Genomic DNA, 22,480 nt, shown 5'->3' on the forward strand with positions numbered 1-22,480 from the left:
TGAATAGTCTTTTTCTTATTCTTGATTCTTCCACTTAGACTTTTTAATTTTCACTTGTGGCTCAATATCTTTTCTGTCCCACTTTTATCTGTACTAGTACGTCGTTTTCTTGTGTCAGTGAACTTACTACCTTAAAAAAATCCTGTTTCAAAAGATAATTGCTTATATTTTACATTAGGTTCTGAGTTTTTATCAATTGTTATCTCTAAAAAGACTTTGGCTTCCTTCTTTCTGTTCTCAAAAATAATTGTTGCTTGTGATCTGTGAGTGGGTTCTCTTCCACTAAATGTAGAAAGATTTCACTTGTTGCTTTCCAAGCCTAGGTTAAACATTCCACATTCTATGTCCACTTTCTTCAAGGAAATGCTTGTTATTCATTCTTCTTCTGATATGAAGAAGGGAAATGTTATATCCTGGGTTCAGAACACACTGCTGAATTAAAGTCTGAAGGAAAACATATTTCCCAAAGGGATGAATCATAGACTCTAACAGACTTCCTAAGTAGTGAACATAAACTATAATTTCTGAGCAGGTCCAGGGGCTATGGATGTTTAGCTACTTACAATTGTCTACTATTAAAAAACTTTTTAGTGATTTTTATTTTTTAATTATATTTTAAGTGCTGAGGTACATGTGCAGATTGTGCAGGATTGTTATGTAGGTATGCACATGCCATGGTGGTTTGCTGCATCAATCCCCCGTCATCTACCTTAGGTATTCCTCCTAATGTTATCCCTCCCAATCCCCCCACCCCCTCCTATCCCTTCCCTGTCCCCTCCATACCCAACAGGCCCTAGTGTGTGATGTTCCCCTCCCTGTGTCCATGTGTTCACATTGTTCAACACCCACTTATGAGTGAGAACATACCGTGTTTGGTTTTTGGTTCTTGTGTCAGTTTACTGAGAATGATGGTTTCCAGCTTCATTCATGTCCCTGTAAAGGACATGAACTCATCCTTTTTTATGGCTGCATAGTATTCCATGGTGTATATGTGCAACATCTTCTTTATCCAGTCTATCATTGATGGACATTTGGGTTGGTTCCAAGTCTTTGCTATTGTAAACAGTGCCGCAATGAACATAGGGGTGTGTGTGTGTCTTTATAGTAAAACAATTTATAATCCTTTGGGTACATACTGAGTAATGAGATTGCTGGGTCAGATGGAATTTCTATTGCTAGGTCCTGGAGGAATCAACACACTGTCTTCCACAATGGTTGACTTAATTTACACCCCCATCAATAGTGTAAAAGTGTTTCTACTTCTCCACACCCTCTCCAGCATTTGTTGTCTCCAGATTTTTTAATGATCGCCATTGTAACTGGCATGAGATGGTATCTCAATGTAGTTTTGATCTGCATTTCTCTACTGACCAGTGATGATGAGCATTTTTTCATATATTTGTTGCCTGCATAGATGTGTTCTTTTGAAAAGTGTCTATTCATGACATTTGCCCACTTTTTGATGGGGTTGGTTTTTTCTTGTAAATTTGTTTTTTGTACATTCTGGATATTAGCCCTTTGTCAGATGGGTAGTTTGCAAAAATTTTTCTGTGTGGTTGCCGGTTCACTCTATTGGTAGTTTCTTTTGCTGTGCAGAAGCTCTTAAGTTTAATAAGATCCCATTTGTCTATTTTGGTTTTTGTTGCCATTGCTTTTAGTGTTTCAGTCATGAAGTCCTTGTCTATGCCTATGTCCTGAGTGGTAATACCTAGGTTTCCCTCTAGGGTTTTTATGTTGTTAGGTCTTATGTTTCAATCTTTAATCCATCTGGAGTACTTTTATTGAAATATCTATTTAAGTGTCTTAGTTGTCCAGTCCATCCTACATGTACAAACACAATTCTAGCAAAAATTTAGTTTATATATATGCTATGTAGTATTTCATCTAAAAACCGGCATTTCAATAAAATACATATTAAATATCAGATATATACATATACATAAAATAACATATTTAAGAATCAAAACTAAGAAAGTGTTATTTTTATTTTTGATTATCAATAATTCTATACCATTAGGGTTTTATAAACAAGACTAAAATGGACATTCAGGGTGGAGGTGGAACACTCCATGGTAAGCCGTTATTAAGCTTCATTTGAGAAAAGGCATCATAAAAGATACTATTCCCTTCTCCCATATTTAGCGGCAGGGCATGCGGGTGGTTTAAAAAACAAACATGTTCAGGCCTGATGGCAAATTAAAATGTCTTCTCGTATTTAAAAGAAGCAAATTACCTCTGGGATGAAAGCACTGAATAATTCCTGAATAGCATGTCCAGTCTTTGTGGCAACTTCTTAATATAAATCACACATTTTAATGTGTTAGCTTAAATTTCCATGCTTTATTTTATTCATTTCTGGCTTGTTTTATAAAGTATATAAAAAACATTTAGCTCTATAGGTTTATCTTAGTGTAAGTTATTGAAATGATCACTATTTTTTACTAATTTAGAATTTAAAAGTGGAGTAAGGGAGTGTGTGTGTGTATAATAAAGAAATTTTAACCATTAATGCACAAAAATATATTTTTGAATCCAAAATACTTTGGAGTCTATGAAATTTGCTTTACTATCTGCACAGTGGAATGCAAATCAACAGCTATAACTTTAAAACCACTACGAAGAGCATGCTTGTTGTGTTATTTCTATCATAAATTTGTAGTTCTTGATAGTATCATTGACATTCGTAACCTCCATAATCAAATGCAGTATCTTATACACAACAGAAACTCAGTATTTTTGGTAAATATAATTAAAGGTAAATTATTTGATTCTAGGAGCAATATTTAGACAAATGTAACAGAATCTATTTTTCTTTTCTAATTTCAGTGACAATGATAACACACATATACATGAAAATGTGAATATACATGCACATGGCAAATACATTAAAAATCGTGATTTTTTTCTGGTATATTAACAGTTTCTCATAGAACCTCCCTTCTGATTTGGTTTTCTACATGGATTCATATATTTGCTTTTTTTTTTTTTTTTCTTTTCCTACTCATGGACTTATCTGGAACTCCTGGGAGTCATCACTGAAATTAGAACAGAATAGTAGATACCCATACTTCCTGTAATATCTACAGGTCTATCTTTTTTGTTTGTTTGAGAGGAGTCTTGCTCTGTCACCCAGGCTGGAGTGCAGTGGCACAATTTCGGCTCACTGTAACCTCTGCCTCCTAGATTCAAGCAATTCCTGCCTCAGCCTCCCCAGTAGCTGGGATTACAGGCACGCACCACCATGCCTGGCTAATTTTTTTGTATTTTTTAGTAGAGACGGCATTTCACCATGTTGGCCAGGCTGGTTTCGAACTCCTGACCTCATGATCGCACCTCAGCCTCCCAAAGTGCTGGGATTACAGGGGTAAGCCACCACACCCAGCAAAGCCAATCTTTATGTACAATCTTTATATACTTTATATACCCCTCCCATTTGCTTACTATTGCTTTTGAAAACCATGTAGAAGTGAGTATCTTCTACATTAATCATAATATACCCAACCTATGCATGATTCCCTCCAAAACAGAAATTTTCTCTGTAAAAATGCTAAAATCCAAAAATGCATAAATAGAATATTAATAGCCATCAGCAGCCACTTCAATGACTTGAGAAAATTGTGAGCTTACTTTGTGTTTTAAACGAAAACTAAAAATTATTCATGGAGCAATATGAATACAATTTCTATCACAAATAAAGTACTCAGCGATTAAGAAGAAAAAAAGTCAGCCAAGGAATACTGCTAAGGAAATCCACAATTTAAGACTTGATTAGGTTCTGTAGTTTCATCCTAGACATTAAAAAACAGACATTATCACATCTGTGACATTAATTTTGCTCCCATACTTCTTACAACAAAGACATGAGCTGTATGGGCAATACAATGAAAAATGAGAGACACTGCTGATCACAAAATACAATTGTTAAAATTTTCAGGACTGTTTTCAATTATAGATACCAATCATAATGAGAGTAAATGAAAAAAATAAGAATGAGCAAGAAATTAATCTTTCTAACATGACTTGGTCCTTGAAGCAGTGTAGATTATCTGAGAATATTTGGAATTTTCTTCCTGCCTTCAGATTCTATTGAGGAAAACCTAAGGAGTAGAAAATCTAGTTATAATCTATGTTTCCATTCAATCGTTTTATAACACTGAACATCACCTCTTTAGTTTTCATCTTTGCTAAAAAAAAAAAAAAGTGAGACCAGATGATCTTCTTCAAATATGCTTTTCTTATTAGACAGCTTTCACTACATAAATTCAAAGATGTGGAAATTACAGTAATGGTCCAAGTGATTTGATTAGTGTAGTCTACCTGTCTAGGTGGCTTGGGTGAACATAAATCCTTTTTCATAAATAGAGTTTTTATATGTTACCCATGATTCTTAAAATTATTCTTTTAACTAACTCTAAATAGAAAGTATCAGATGCAAAGCAGTTTAGTCATTCAGGAGGGTATGTTTCTGCTCTGCCTGCAATGGTTAGAAATATTTTCCTTTTAAAAAGGTCTGGAATTGTTTACACTTTCTGTGCTATCTATAAGCCTATCTTTATACACTGCCCCTCCTTTGCTTACTGTTGCTTTTGAAAACCATATAAAGGTAAGTATCTTCTACATTAATCATAATATGCCCAACTCATGCATGATTCCCTCTGAAATAGAAGTTTTACCTGTAAATAATGTCCAAGGGAAAACAAGCTATTTTCTTTATGTGTTTATTGTTAACTTTACGTTTAATATAGTGACAGAAAATTCATGTTTACCAGAATAAAAATAAGTAACTTAAAGGATAAAGAACCATATATAATTTCCAGCTATAAAAAAATGGAGTCACTCATTCAATTAATTTTTCCCCTGGTCTTTGATTTAGAAATGGTGGTGGACTCCTGAAGTAATTTGAATGTATCTGGAATAATGAAATGATATGTCCACAAAAGCTTGGTATTCCCCAGTGCAAAAGAAAGTCAAACTGGAGGTAAGAAGTTATTGGAGCAACAGTGTCAGCACATGTGATAGAAATATATCATTTTCAATGGAATAGGGATGAGATAATGAGTGGGTCTGAGCAAAATAGTTTAAAACAGCACCATTTGTCCAAGAGGAAAATCGCGCAAGCCACATAGAAAACTTCAATGTTTGTACTAGTCAAAAACACAAACAGATGAAAGTAATGGTAACAGTATATTTTATTTAAGTCCTTGAAATCCAGAAGTGTCTTTTACACTTACAGCATATTTCAATTTGGACTAGACACCTGTAATGTCTTTGGTAGCCACACGTGACTGGCAGTAATTGAAATGGGCAGCAGAGTCTCACTAACAAAGTCAGGACACACACACCAAGCACACTCCTCCCTTACAAAACTATTATACATTCTTCCCATGTCTCCCACTGAACATATTATTCCAGAGATTTATATATATATAAAATAAATATTTAGTTAATTTTGGAAAGATAGTTAAGATGGTTATTATCAGTAGTATTAGTAATATGTCTTCATGAAGTCCATGGGGCACATTGTTTCCAAACACTAGATGGACATAGATATAAAAAAGATTTCTACCTTCATTCACTGGGCCTGCCTTACTTTAGACACACAACTATTGCTTTATTGCTTAATGGATATTATTTGACTCTACAGCAGATGGTAATTTTTCAGCTATCAATGCAAGCATACCAAAAAATATTTTTGTTTGTCTATAATTTATATCTCTATTTCCATAGTCTCATTATATCATGCCACAAGTGTGTATGGAGCACTTGTTATGTGCTAAATTTTGCTATAAGCAATAGGAATGGTAAAAATCCCCACTCTCTTGGAGCACATTCTAATGGAAGGGACACAGATAATATGATATGTAATATGTAGTATACCACAATTCAGAAATTGCTTTCTCTCTAGGACTATATCTAAAAGTTTATGTAGATCAGACACTTTCTGACAGTGCCTAGGTTAGTGCCTGAAACATAATAATAAGTGTTCAATTTTTTTTTTAAATAAATATTTAACAGTAAGTGGCCACTCACCCTCTGCCATTGCCTGTCTGCATGACATCCACTGAAATATAAACATCATCTCGTCTGGATCACAGCTATTGTCACACCTCAGCCCCCAAATTGGCATCCACTGAGATACAAGAATCTCAGTCGGCTCTCTGACCATAAAGTCCAATCCACCATTTGTCAATGAAGCACCATCACATGCATTCACTTCAGGTCGACTGCTTCCCACTCCGTTATACCTTTCCAGAAGCGTGAGCCTATTTCCAGGTGTATGCCCATGACTATTGGTAGATCACAAGATTTGCAGAGGCTACCTGAGTTACCTTTGAACAACTCTATCACTTGCCCCCTTGCCATAGTGCCGCCAGGTTCCTAAATGTAAACTGGAATGTAGATTCATTATAATTTTGGATCTAGAGATACAGTTAATGTCATCTTTTTCACTCTTCTCAAGAGCTTACTAGGAAGGGTGGGAGTAGCAGAGCACAGATTTTCTTTTAGAATGCTCAACAATATCTAACTTTCTTGCTTCCCCATTTTACCCAGAGAGGATTTTTATGTCATCTTCTGGAGGGTGAAAACAATTATTGATGGATGAATTAATGATCAAATGAAATATTTAAATCCAATTTCTTAAATTATGCATAGACTTCCTATATAATCAACCTCATTCAGCTTAGGGGAACCCTGTGCTTTAGAAAATGGTACTGTTTTACTTTGTTTCAATGCTTACATGTAATGACTGATTTTTTTAATACACTGAGTATAAATAGGGGGAAAACCAGCCAAACAGAAAACCCTGTTAGCTCATACTAACTTTTCATGAGGTGGCTATGCGTTCTGTTCCAAGTATCATTGGGTGAAAGAAAAAAACATTACTCAGTTGAACATAGTGACTGCAGAAGAATACACAAAATATTCATATATCTCATTTTTATTTTCACTCTTACTCCATTTGTTTTTACCGTACATATGTCATCCTACAGGTATATATTATAACTTTTGAGTTTACTTGCTTTTTCTATTAAAAATATTTTAATAAGACAATCTAAATATGATAAACATCTAAAAGCCTTAGATGTTGAAGAGAAGTTAAAATAAAAAAACTTTTTGAAAGAAATGGGAGAGCACATGACAGCTCCAAAGGAACAAGCTGAGGGAATTCATGGTGCACATCATCAGAGGCAAGGCTGGGAGAATAGCTGAAGCAAGAGGAATGCAACACAGCTATCATCTGTTTAAGGGAGACTGAAAAGTACTGGATCAGCATAGAGGGCACCAGCCATCATCCAGTTACGGAAAGGCACCACTAGGCATCCAGCCTCACTTGCAGGCACAAGCAACACTCATCTATGCCAAATCCAGTGACATAATTTTTGGCTTAATGATGATGTTGTTCTTCCTTCCATTTCTTCACAATACCCAAATGCCACATTTCATTACATTTATTCATAGCAAGCAAACTTAATATCTATTCTCAGAATAAATTTCAGTGCTTACCTATTTATTGTAGTAGTATATTTACTTGGAATCTACGCTGTTTAAAACTGTGATAGGATATTATGTTTTTATCGAGTCTATTTATATGAGAAGAATTTCTGTTTCTCTCCAATTTCATTTTTATTGCTTAAAATTTCATATTATAGAGATTTTTAAAGAATGTACATAGTACATTATGGGAGAAATGACTCTCTATTTAATATTCCAGTATATTTAATTACTTCGTGTTTTTCATGGCTATTCTTTTTTAGATCTGTCCTGCTGGATTATTATGTCATCTTAATAATGTCTAAGATGATACTACATACTACATAATCAAGCTGTGTTGCTTAAATAATAATTAACCCATAAAGCAAAATTTGTTTCAGTAGAATACATGGATTATCCTAGGCTCAAGATGTCAAGTTTGGAACACCTAGAATCTATTCTAATACTAATACTAAGGGTTCACCCTTTATTATTATATCCACTCTAAAATAAGCCTTTAACTTTTTGATGATAAAGAGCTACATTAGTTTTTCCTAAAGTGTGGAGGTTGTTGAGAGGATAGAGACAGATCACTCAATATCTGGGGCATGGGAGAGGATGCAAAATAGGAAAGAAGAATGTGAAGAAAAAAAGCAACCATGGGTAAATAGAGTAAGAAGAGATTTTTCACAAAAGGAAAAGAAGATATATCACCAATTTCTAGCCAGAATTCTTACCTGCTTGAAATGTCAGTAAACTGTGAGAAACAAACAGGAAATTATGGCGGCCCATATCCTTCAAGTGTCATGCTTAGCTAGCATTTGAATATTATATAAGAGTTTACAATGTCTATTTAACGCATCATCTCCTTTAATTCTTACCAAGTTAGACAATTCTTATATCATCCCCAATTCAGTATACTTACTGAAATTCACACCAGTTCATATGTGTCAGTTAGGACTAATTCAGATCTCTGGACTCTAATCATGTACTGCTCTCTCATACCCCACACTCTGCTGCCAAATAGGTATCAGTTGACCTACTGAGAGCCCCCAACTGCTATAATTGTCATAGATAAGATTCCATAAAAGCTAACAACATCTAGAGTATAAGAACCTTAACAGTGACTTTATTGGCAGAGATTTTTCCCCCAGAGTTTCTAAAATAATATAGATTACTTTTTCCTTGTTTCTGAAACAAAACAAAACAAAACAAAACAAAACCTTCTTTGCAACTTTCTTATTTTGAAACAGGTCAAAGATCTTCTCACTTGATGACACTCTGAATTTTTTAAATCTCAAATTATAATGTAAGAAATCCATCAGCCAAAAAAAGGATATATTCTTAAAGCCCTAGCTGTCCTTTCTACCTAAAGACAGACATAGAAATGTAAAAGAATATGCAGTCAATTCAGCTTTTCTGTTTTCATGTGGATATTTGGTATTGGCAGGGTCTACACATAACAAAACAGTTGATTCAGCCAACTCAGTAGCAAAAACAAGAAGTCACAATTGGTCATGAGTTATACACACCAAATCATAACTAATGAGAATTTTGCTAATCATCCAGTTTTCAAGGAGCCTTGAAAATACAGCCTAATCAGCACACAGCAAAGTTCTTATATCATAGATGCACTTGCCTATTTCAAAGAACTCTATAGCAATTGTAGAAAAGAGAAGTCTATTTTTGTATGCTATCATGTATTGGAAAAAAATCCAGAATGATTAAGTCTTCTGGCATGTATTTTAGCTATTACAGCTGTTTGCAATATATATGTGCTACATCTATATTTGAAATCTCTGCTGTTTCCATTCACCATCTGCCCAAAGATGGGTGAAAATGTCTATGGTTTTTGTTCATTGCTTATGAAACTGCACATAGCAATTTGCCAAACATGTATTATTTTTCCAAGTCTTTTTCAAGCATCTAATCAATATCCTAGGAATGTTAATGTAAAAACTTTAAAGTCCCTTAAGGCCACAAATATAAATTGTCTTTTAAATTAAAACATACATAGGACACCTCTCATAGCAATTTCGACTACCAAATTATCATTATTTAACAATATTCTGATTATTCAAAAATCCAAAACCTCTGAAATATAGTGAGAAAGGAATCTAGAAACGTTAAGACAGTGCTGCAAGTTACAGAGTCCCTTCTGCACTGGTATCCAAGAGCGAAATTCTTACCTACCTCCACTCGGTGACTTTTATTATAAGATAAAATTCTCACACTATTGGTCCTCTGATATCTGGAATTATGTACATTTGTGAGATTAAAATCTGTGAGAAAGGTAATGAGATTCTCCTAGAAGACGACATAACAATACAAGTAAATATGGACAACCCACGATATGTCAGCAACTGGGGAGACAAAAAGCTGAGCATTATAGTAGTATAATTATTATATTATTATAACCTATCACAACAGTATTATATTGTACTGTAGCCTATGATAATAGTGAAGGCTCATAACAGTGTTCTTGAACCATTTCTAAAAGTTGTTGACTTCAGTGGTAGCTATTTAAAAATTTAAGAAGCAAATTGTTTTAATTTAAAACTATTTTCATCAAAATTGTTTAAAGTTCTTAAACTTGGGGAATTTAAAAGTTGAGCTCCAGTTACCAATAAAATTTACTCACTGCTGTGAAAATATAGCATTAAGGAAATATTATAACTGGAAAAGTTACTTGTATAATAATTATATAAAATATACCATATCATATTAAACATAGATTGAATTAGAGTTTAAAATTTCAATCCCAAGGATTCTTCCTAAAATAAAACCCATGATCTGAAACCCCTCACCCATGATCTGAAACAAAGTTTCACTCCACAGAAGATGATTCTTACTTACTTTACACACAAATTTTATCTTTATGAAACAAATGAATACAACTGAAATAAAAATATCAGAATTCTGGCCAGTTTCTTCTGTTTCTGTTGCTCTGTTTCTGAATAAATGTGGCAATGATATCAAGGCTCTACAACACCTCGATTTGATTCTATATCTTCAGGATTACTTTTCACCTCGATTTGATTCTATATCTTCAGGATTACTTTTCTTTCACATCAGATGAATCACTCATGAGAACTGCTGATGGATTAGTCAGTGATCCATTCTTCTCTCTATTCATTCGGTAATGATTATCCCTTTATTAAAATCATCTCATACTCAGATTATTTATACCCTAAATACTGTCCTGTCTAGGTCTACATTTGAAAAGAAATGTCAAAACATGTAAACAAAGACTCAATCTGCTTGAATTTAATTTTGTAAGCACACAACCCCCTTCTTAGCTGAGTAAGCATTATTATCAAGTAGTCATAACTTTCACCTAGTCTACAGTCAGAGATATAATTACACTGTCCAGTAGAAGACAATCAGCAATACAGGCATAATTTTCTTCCTTGCCAATTTTATAATGGAAGAAGGGATTATTTGGCAATCAGTTTACTGAATGGCTATATCTATCTGATAAAATATAACCTTAACACCTGTCTTTCTTTTACAAATTAATGGATTTGCTGTTTTAAATGCCAAGAAATGTTTGCCCTTTTAAAACATGCATTTATTTATAAGTATATTTTCTTTATGAACCTTGGCTCTGGAATTATTCAAGATTTGATGTTGAATAAATAAGAGACAGTTAAAATACATTAAATACAAAAAAAAATTGCATGAAGTGAAGACAAAAAGTTGGTTTCCTCATATTTATTCTAGATGGGCTTTGCTAGATAACAGATTTAAAAGATTTCGAGTCTCTCCTTTACAACAATTCAATGTTTCTTACAGGCCTCTAAGTCACTTAGCATATGATGTGGGAAGTTAGCATAGTGCACTAAAAATCCTACATAAATCTTTGCTGAACCAAATTGAAACAAACTTTGAATTACATGTAAACAGATAAATGACAATGCAGAATAATTACTGGTCGATAGAGGTAAAATAGATTGTTATGGGAACAATCTACATTTGCTATAGAAGGCATAGTAACTAATGCCAAATAGGGATTTAGAAAGGTTTCAGAAAAGAAGCTTCATTTGAATGCATTCATAAAACATGTATTTAAAACCCAATAAGAATTTTTTTTAAAACTTTGTAAAATATGACTTAGCTAACTTTGTGTGGTTATTTGTTTTACTTTTTGTCTTCAACTTTCTGATTATCATTATTAACTGCTTTGCAGTTGGTAGCATTACTTGGTATTGTTAGAATCATAATTATCATTTTAGCCAAGATTACGCAATGCAAGTGTCTGGGAGCCTGGATGAGAGCCAGAAATGCCTCTATGTCTATGATAGTTGTTATAAAGCTTATTTACTTTATACTTCTACAGAGCCTGTTCACTTTTTACACTCTGCCAGTATAGATTAGAAGCAAATCTCATCCCAGCACTTGCTGCTCAGAACATATCAAGACATGGCCATTGCTTAGATAAAAATTCAAACCCCTAACAGAGCTTAAAGGGCCAGTGATCAAATGGCAGCTGCCTCCTGCATCCTCTTTGCTTACCTCTCCCAGCTTACTAAACTCTAGAAATAATGACTTTCTCTCCCTCTCTCTCTCTCTCTCTCTCTCTCTCTCTCTCTGTGTGTGTGTGTGTGTGTGTGTGTGTGTGTGTGTGTGTGTGTGTCCTAGAGTATAAAGAGCCCTGGCCCTAGGCTGCCTGCTTGGAAACTTGATTCCACTATTTTCCAGATGTGGAAGCTCTAAACATTTACATAAACATTCTGGATCTCAGTTGCCCCACCTGTAAAATGAGATCTCATATGATTATTGTGAGAACTAAATGAGGTAATACATGTAAAGTGCATAAAACATTACTTGTCCACAGAAGTAAGCACTTTTATAGAGGTTGTCATGATTGTTTTGTTATTTTAGAAGGTAATCAAACATGTTTATTGAATGAATGAGTCTAATTGCTAGATAGACTAGCATAGTGAAAATGTCATGGGGTTCTGGAAGCTAACAAACCTTAATTTGAAGACTAGTTTGCATGCTCTCCCTCTTCCCATCCCTTCTGTCACACATGTGCACACACACAGAAAACATAAAGCATAGGCATTTAAAGCAATTTACGATAAGAGTTACATTTCCCTCATTAACTCTTAAGAACCAAACATGGCAAAGACAAGACAGAAGCAGTCCTTATGAACAAAAGTTGCGTTATGTTTAGTATCCTCTGTGTTGGAAAGGATGGAGATGTGTAAAACATTTCCAAATTTCCCATTAAAAATGTTTTAAATGAATATATTTCAGAATTTGAATCAGCAAACAAGACCATCTTTTTTTAATTTGTATAAATTTAGGGTGTACAAATGGATTTCTGTTAAATGGATACATTGTGTAGTGGTGAAGTCTGGGCTATCCCTGTTTCCATTACCTGAATAATGTACATTGTACACATAAAAAATTTCTCATTCCTCACCCCTTCCACCCTCCCACCCCTCTGAGTCATTTTCTGTTGTTTCACACTCTGCTTCCATGTACACACATTATTTAGCTCTTACTCATAAGTAAGAACATGTGGTATTTGTCTTTATGTGCCTGAGTTGTTTCACATAAGATAGTGGCCTCCAGTTATATCCATGTGACTGCAAAATACATGATTTCATTCTTTTTTATAGCTGAGTAGCATTTCATTTTATATATATATATATATATATATGGAACCCCATTTTATATATATACACAATTCCATTATATATATATAATTCCATTTTATATATATTATATAATATATATATATTTTTTAATCCAGTCATCCATTGATGGACACTTTGGTTGATTCTATGTCTTTGTTACTGTGAATAATGCTGCAATAAACATATGAGTGAGGTATCTTTTTGATATAAGGATTTATTTTCCTTTAGGTAGATACACAGTAGTGGGATTGCTGGATTGAAAGATTATTCTATTTTTCTATTTTTAGTTCTTTGAGAAATCTCCATACCATTTTCCATAGAGGTTGTGCTAATTTACATTCCCACCTACAGCATATAAGTGTTCCCTTTTCTTTACATCCTCTCCAACATCTGTTATTTTTTGTCTTTTAGTTACAGCCATTCTGATGGGTATAAGATGATATCTCATTGTGATTTAATTTGTACTCTCTGATTAGCAGACCATTTTACTTAAATGCAGCAGTTCTGCCATCTCTACCGTGCAGCATTCCCTGAATTGTCAAGCTTTCCCCAAGTTCTGCTGCACAGCCATACAGCACCTATCACACCTTATACATGAAAAACCCTCCTCTCTTCACATCTACACTCTACTCCCTCCAGTTTGGCTTCTAGCCAAATATCTCCAAATTACTGAATCTGAAGGATTCGCACATCACATTCTTACCTTAAAAGATTGCCCAGAAGGTCTTCTGGATTTTGAAACCCTCCAACCTCTTGGCTTCTCTTTTCTTACCACATGCTGAGGTATCTCCAAACTTCCCTGACCTCTCTTTTCCTAACAATATCCGAATACTGCCTTCCACAAAATTTGGCTCTGGCTCTCTTCTCTCTCTGTAGTCTCTCCTGAGGCGATCTCATAAGTTCCCACACCATAAGAGCACATATCCCACGCATATGCTGATGACTTCCAAATGTATATCTTTAGACCAAAACAACAACTCTGTTGACCATATCAGAGCTATTTCAAATATGCTGTACCCATAACTGAACCCTTGATTAAACACCCCAGAAATATATTCCTGCTCTAGGTTTTCCCTTCTACACATGTGATACTAGTACCCGTTTAGTTGCTCAGTCCTGAAAACTAGAAATCATTCTTGGTTATTCTGCATTCTCTCTGTTTTACTTCTTTAACCAATCAGTAAAAACACATACACATTCTATCTCTAAACTTTTCTCTATGTGAATCATTTTCTCTATATTTATTTCCACAATTACTCTGTTTTAAGATAAAATCATGACTTACTGGAATTACTGCAATAGCCTTCTAACTGATCTCTCCGCCCCGAACTTTGAACCCCTCCTATCCATTTTCCACACTAAAGTCTGGATGATCTTTAGGAATATAAATTAAATTATATGCCTATCATGCATTAAACCTTTCAAAAGCTTCTTGTAACATTTAGAGAATAAAATTTGAAAGTCCTTCCTTGCCCTAAAGGGCCCAGTATGATCACATACTCTGTAAACTAAACATTAATCAATTTTCCCCTTGCTGACTGCACTGGTCTCCTCCAGGTTTCTCAAACATGCCAATCTCTTTCTTGCTGCAGTGTTTTCATATTTGATATTAACTCTATTTGGAAAAATATTCTTCACATTATTGGCAGATCTGACTTCTCATCCTTCAGGCCTTAGTATAATTGTACAAATTATTGCATTTTGTGGCAAAATGTACTTTACAAAGAGGGCTACAGCCCTATATCCTAATAACATGGTCTTCTTACAATAAGACTTTGAGATTCCTCCCATCAAGAGGTAAGGGTCTATGTTCTTTCCCCTTAAATCTAGATGGACTCATTACTACAAAGTAAATGATGATACTATGCAATTCCTGAAGCTGGATCATAAAAAACAATACAGGTTCTGCCTAGATCTCTTGGATCACTCACTCTTGAATCCCAGGCACCATGCTGTAAGGAACTGCAAGTAGCCTGAAGAAGCTCACCTGGAGGCTGGGCACGCTGCCTCATGCCTATCATCCCAGCACTTTGGGAGGCTGAGGGGGACAGATCACTGGAGGTCAGGAGTTTGAGACCAGCCTGGCCAACATGGTGAAACCCCATCTCTATTAAAAAGAAAATACAAAAATTAGCCAGATGTGGTGAAGAGCATCTGTGATCCCAGCTACTGGGGAGGCTGAGGCAGGAGAATCACTTGAACCCAGGAGGCGGAGGTTGCAGTGAGCTGAGATCACACCACTGCACTCCAGCCTGGGTGACCAAAAAAAAAAAAAGAAGCTCACCTGGAGAGGTACCAATGTCCAATGTCCAAGCCATAACTATAGCCAAGCTCCCAAGCTCCCAGGTAACATGTAAGAGGATTCTCCAGCCCATAGAGTCATTCTAGGTGATGCCACATGGAGTAGAGAGGATCTGCTTTTGCCAAGCCCCACCAAAATTGCACACTTGTGAAGAAAAGAAATAATTATGTTATTTTAAGCTGCCAAGTCATGGGATGGCTTGTATGTGGCAACAAATAACTGAAACACCTTCTCAATGAGGCTTTCCAACTATGCCGTGAAAAACTATCCTTTTGCATTAATCTCCACCACTGAAATTTGTTCACTTCTTTCATAGTATTTGTCACCATTTGTAAGTATCGATTCTTCCCTTTTGAATTAGCTATTCCATAAATGTCATAAGGACAAGGAGTATATCTATTTTCACCACACAGGCATATGCACCAGCACCTAATAACTTGCACTTGCTCTGAAACAAATGATAAATGAATAAACACACATATTGCAATATATAGATATGTCTAAATTTCAACCTCAGGCAGTCACCCCAGTATCTCATGATATCTTAAAGTCAAGGACCAGATTGTTTAAATCTTTGAATTTACTGTGTCTTATAAAGTGAACACTATAGGTCCTTAATAAGCATTTTCATAAATTAGTACATGTGAACATCTACATAAATAAAAGTTTATGGCAATGCCATAAAATTTGATGGTAATTAATATTTTAATGACTTAGCTACACTGACAGTTGGTAGGAGGATTATGTCTAGAGAATTGAATAACTAAAACAATCATCCAGTTAGATGTTGACAAATTTTTTCTGTAAAGAACCATAAAATAAATATTTTAGGCTTTGTGGGCCATTCAGTCCATCACTAGTACTCAGCTGATGCTGTACCACAGATGCAACCATAGACAATACCTAGATGAATGAGCAAGGTTATTTTCCAATAAAACTTTATTTACAAGAGCAGGTGACTGTCAGATTTGACCTGCAGGCCTAGTTGCCCAACTCCTGGTCCAGATAATATAATTGAATAAATATATTTATTCCATGTAAGAAAAACAACAGGATTGTATTTCTGATTTTTACTTAAATACTTATACATTTTCTTTTAGTAAAATATGCTTGTGCTACCTTCATTATCAAAAGCAAATTTGCAAAGAAACATTTTCACACATCCTCATTTTACGCTAAACCAAACGGCTATTTGCTTTCTAATCTATTTACAGAATACATCACAGGTTTTGGTTTGGGACAGGACAACCCTCTTGTGATGGTCATTAAAATGTCTGCTACCCATAAGACCATTTTGAGTTGACCTGGAATTTTCTTGCTAATGTCTTCTCCACACTAATGAGGTAATTATGACATTACATGTTTTTCTTTTTATTTTCATTTTTTCTCCTTGGAATATCTATATTACTTCTAAATATTCATAAAACATTCACAATTTTCCTTAGAGGCCATTAAAATACTGATGAAATTAGCAGCAATATCTCAAATTAAGCTTTCCCTAAGAACCTTTGATCTAAATGTAATAAGACAACATATTATTTTACTATCTAAAAATAAAATCCAATCATGTTTGCTAATATATAATAATGTGTTATATTTATTTGTTTTGGGTGAGTTAACATAAAGAAAATAAAATGACATATTTGTTTTCCTCTAGTAAATTCTAAATAACTTTTTAATATTTAAGTGTAAAAACACACTTAGAAGTAAATATTCTTACAATGTTAATTCTTACTGAAAAATGCTCTTTTTCATTCTGTTTTGAACACTTCATATTTTAGTTTAAATAAAATCAATGTATGTTTAAAAAATATTTAACTACTTTGTCCTTATATTATTAAAAGTTAGAGACAGTTATTTTGGCTTCTGAAGGGACCTGTCTGTATTTATTTGATGCTTATAAAGGAAAGAATGTGGTTTTGACTCAGCAGACCATGATCCTATATTGCTATGGGTTATCATACAAATGCTATGTGCTTGAGACTCCTCCCAAACATACATACATCTGAATATAAAACATAAGTTGATAAGACAAGGTGAAAATCAGTGATTCAAGTTATTTGACATTTCACAGCAAAAAGCTGCAACCTTATTCTTTGAGTATTTTATTGTTTGGTACAAAAATTGTGTTTGGTAGATACTGTGAAATGGAAATTGTGACCTGAGGCAATATGAAAAAAGTTATTTTACTTCTGCACACTCAACAACTGCACTTTAGGGGAGGATCCAAGATGGCTGAATAGGAACAGCTCTGCAGTGCCGTTCCCAGTAAGAGCAATGCATAGGGTAAGTGATTGCCACATTTCCAAACAAGTTATTACTGCCCACAGACCAGGAGATTCTCAGACTGAAAACCACCAAAAGTTTCCAGCACAGCTGATTCAGCCAGCACACTGGGTCTCCACACAAAAACTAGCATCGACCTGGGCCACCATTTCAACAGGCACCTGGAATGCCTGAGAGACAGAGCCACCCATTCAACTGAAAAAATGGGGGCTGAAACAGGGAGCCAGGTAATGTGGCTCAGTAGGTCCTACCCACACAAAGATCAGCAATCTGAAATGATCTAGATTGAGAGTTTCCCAGCAAGAACAACTGGACCCAGGATGGTACAGCTCTGTTAGGGGGAAGGGCATCTGCCATTACTGAGGCAGTCCACCACTATTGAGGCAGTCTGCCATTACCAAAGCAGTCTGCCTTAACTGAGGTAGTCCACCATTACTGAGGCAGTCTGCCATTACCACGGCAGTGCAACATTACTGAGGCAGTCCGCCATTACAGAGGCAGTCCACTATCACTGAGGCAAACCGCTGTTACCAAGGCAGTTCTAACTATACCGCTGTAAACAAAACCACAAGGAGGATCATGCCACAGCTGGGCAGAGCCCACAGCAGCAAAGCAACAACTCTGCTGGCAGACTGTGCCTAGGCTACCTCCTTGTGGGGCAGGGCATCTCTGAAAAAAGGCAGCAGCACATCAGGAACTTATAAATAAAGCCCTACCTTCCCAGGACAGAGCACCTGGGAAAAGAGGTGGTTATGAGTTCCATTGCAGCAGACCTAAATGTACCTGCCAGCAGCTCTGGATGGAATAACGGAGCTCACAGCTCAGCACTTGAGCTCCTATTAGGGACAGACTGTCTCCTCAAGCAGCTCCCTGACTCTTGTATATCCAAAGAGACAAGTCATAAAGGAGAGCTCAGGCTGACATCTGGCAGGTATAATTCTGGTACAAAGATAACAGAAAAGGAAACTGGCAGCAGCCCTTACTGTGCTGCAGCTACCATATGTGATCCCCAAGCAAGCAGAGTCTGGAGTGGACCTGCAGAAGTCCTACAGTAGAAGGGCCTGACTCTTAGAAGGAAAACTAAAAAACAGAAAGAAATAGCTTCATCAAGAAAAAGGATGTCCACTCAGACACACCATCAGAAGATCACCAACTACAAACCCTAAAGATAGATAAATCCATAAAGATGGAAAGAAATCAGTGCAAAAAGCATGAAAACACTCAAAGCTAGAATGCCTCTCCTCTTCCAAGGGATCACAACTCCTCACCAGCAAGGGAACAAAGCTGGATGGAGAATGAGTCTGATGAAGTGACAGAAACAGGCTTCAGAAGATGGGTAACAACAAACTTCTTAGAGCTAAAACAACATGTTCAAACACAATGCAAAGAAACTAAGAACCTTGAAAAAAGGTTTGGCAAAATGCTAATGAGAATAAACAGCTTAGAGAAGAATATAAAGGAATTGATGGAGCTGAAAAACACAACACGATAACTTCATGAAGCATACATAAGTTTCAATGGCCAAATCAAACAAGCAGAAGAAAGGATATCAGAGATTGAAGATCAACTCAATGAAATAAAATGAGAAGGCAAGAATATACTAAAAAAAGAGTGAAAAGAAATGAACAAAGCCTACAAGAAATATGAGATTATGTGAAAAGACCTAATCTACATTTGATAGGTGTACCTGAATGTGCCGGAGAGAATGAATTCAAGCTATAAAACACTTTTCAGGATATTATCCAGGAGAACGTCCCAAATCAAGCAAGGCAGGCCAACATTCAAGTCCAGGAAACACAGAGAACACCACAAAGATATTCCTCAAGAAGAGCAACCCCAAGGTACATAATCATCAGATTTACCAGAGTTGAAACAAAGGAAAAAATGCTAAGCGCAGCCAAAAAGAAAGGTCGAGTTACCTACAAAGGGAAGCCCATAAGACTCACAGCGGATCTCTTGGAAGAAACCTTACAAGCCAGAAGAGTGGGGGCCAATATTCAACATCCTAAAAGAAAAGAACTTTCAACCTAGAATTTCACAACCAGCCAAACTAAGCTTCATAGGCGAAGGAGAAAAATCTTTTACAAACAAGCAATTGCTCAGAGATTTCATCACCACCAGGCCTGCCTTACAAGAGCTACTCAAAGAGGCACTAAACACAGAAAGGAACAACCAGTACCAGCCATTCCAAAAAGATACCAAATGGTAAAGACTATTGACACAATGAAGAAAATGCATCAACTAATGGGCAAAACAACCAGCTAGCATCAAAATAGCAGGATCAAATTCACACATAACAATAATATCCTTAAATGTAAATGGGCTAAATGCCCCAATCAAAAGACACAGACTGGCAAATTGCACAAAAATTCAAAACCCATCAGTGTGCTGTATTCAGGAAACCCATCTCACATGCAAGGACACACATAGGCTCAAAATAAAGGGATGGAGAAGGATTTTCCAAGCAAATGGAGAGTGAAAAACAGCAGGAGTTGCAATCCTAGTCTTTCATAAAATAGACTTTAAACCAACAAAGATCAAAAGAGACAAAGAAGGGCATTACATAATGATAAAACGATCAATGCAACAAGAAGAGCTAACTATCCTAAATATATATGCACCAAAACAGGAGCATCCAGATACATAAAGCAAGTTATTAATAACCTACAAAGAGAATTAGGCTCCCACAAAATAATAGTGGGAGATTTTAACTCTCCACTGTCAATATCAGACAGATCAACGAGACAGAATATTAACAAGGATATCCAGGACTTGAACTCAGATCTGGACCAAGCAAATCTAATAGACATCTACAGAAACCTCCACCCCAAATCCACAGAATATACATTCTTCTCAGCATCACATTACACCTACTCTAAAACTGACCACATAATTGGAAGTAAATCACTCCTTAGCAAATGCAAAAGAATGGAAATCATAACAAGCAGTCTCTCAGACCACACAGCAATCAAATTAGAACTCAGGATTAAGAAACTCACTCAGAACCACACAACTTCATGGAAACTGAACAAATGGCTCTTGAATATTGACTGGAAAACCAGTGAAATCAAGGAAGAAATAAAGATGTTCTTCAAAACCAACAAGAACGAAGACACAACATACCAGAATTTCTGGGACACATTTAAAGCAGTGTCTAGACAAAAATTTATAGCAATAAATGCCCAAATGAAAAGCAAGGAAAGTTCTAAAATCAATACCCTATCATCAAAATTGAAAGAGCTAGAGTAGCAAGATCAAAAAAAACTCAAAAGCTAGCAGAAGACAAGAAATAACTAAGATCAGAGCAGAACTGAAAAACATAGAGACACAAAAAGACCCTTCAAAAATCAAGAAATCCAGGAGCTGGTTTTTTGAAAAGATCAACAAAATAGATAGACCACTAGGAAGATTAGTAAAAAAGAAAAGAGAGAAGAATCAAAGACATGCAATAAAAAATGATCACCACTGATTCCACAGAAATACAAACCAGAGATTACTACAAACGACTCTATGCACATTAACCAGTAAACCTGGAGAAATGAATAAATTCCTGGACACTTGCACCATCCAAAGCCTAAATCAGGAAGAAGTCAAAATCCTGAATAGACCAATAACAAGGGCTGAAGTTGAGGCATCAATTAATAGCCTATCAACCAAAAAAAGCCCGTGTCCAGATGGGCTCACAGCCGAATTCTACGAGATACACAAAGAGGAGCAGGTATCATTCCTGACACTATTCCAAACAATCCAAAAAGAGAAAATCCTTCCCAAATCATTTTATGAGACAGACATCATCCTGATACCAAAACCAGGCAGAGACTGCACAAAAAAAGAAAACTTCAGGCCAATATCCATGAAGAACATAGATGGAAAAATCTCCAATATAATACTGGCAAACTGATTGCAACAGCACATCAAAAGTTTATTCATCATGATCGAGTAGGCTTCATCCCAGGCATTCAAGGCTGGTTCAACAAATGCAAGTCTATAATTGTAATCCACCACACAAACAGAACCAAAGACAAAAACCACATGATTATCTCAACAGATGTAGAGAAGGCCTTCGAAAACATTCAACAGCCCTTCATGCTAAAATCTCTCAATAAACTAGGTATGAACAGAATGTATCTCAAAATAATAAAAGCTATTTATGGCAAACCCACAGCCAATATCATACTGAATGGGCAAAAACCGGAAGCATTCCCTTTGAAATCAGGCTTTAGACAAGGATGCATTCTCTCACCACTCTTATTTACATAGTATTCGAGGTTCTAGCCAGAGCAATCAGGCAAGAAAAAGTAATAAAAGGTATGCAATCAGGAAAGGAAGAAGTCAAATTGTCTCTATTTGCAGATGACATGACCATATTTAGAAGACACCATGATCTCAGCCCAAAATTTCCTTAACCTGATAAGCAACTTCAGCAAGTCTCGGAATACAAAATCAATGTGCAGAAATCACAAGCATTCCTATACACTGAAAACAGACTTAAAGAGAGCCAAATCAAGAACAAATTGAGATTCACAATTGCTACAAAGAGAATAAAATACAGAGAAATAAAACTAACAAAGAATGTAAAGGGCCTCTTCAAGGAGAGCTACAGACCACTGCTCAAGGAAATAAGAGAGATCAAAAACAGATGGAAAAACATTCCATGGTCATTGTTAGGAACAATCAATATGAAAATGGCCATACTGTCCAAAGTAATTTATAGATTCGATGCTACCGGCATCAAGCTACCTATGACCCTCTTCACAGAACTGGAAAAAAA

The sequence above is a fragment of the Cebus imitator genome, unplaced genomic scaffold, assembly GCF_001604975.1.
Source record: "Cebus imitator isolate Cc_AM_T3 unplaced genomic scaffold, Cebus_imitator-1.0 Scaffold105, whole genome shotgun sequence".
In the NCBI taxonomy this organism is placed as follows: Eukaryota; Metazoa; Chordata; class Mammalia; order Primates; family Cebidae; genus Cebus; species Cebus imitator.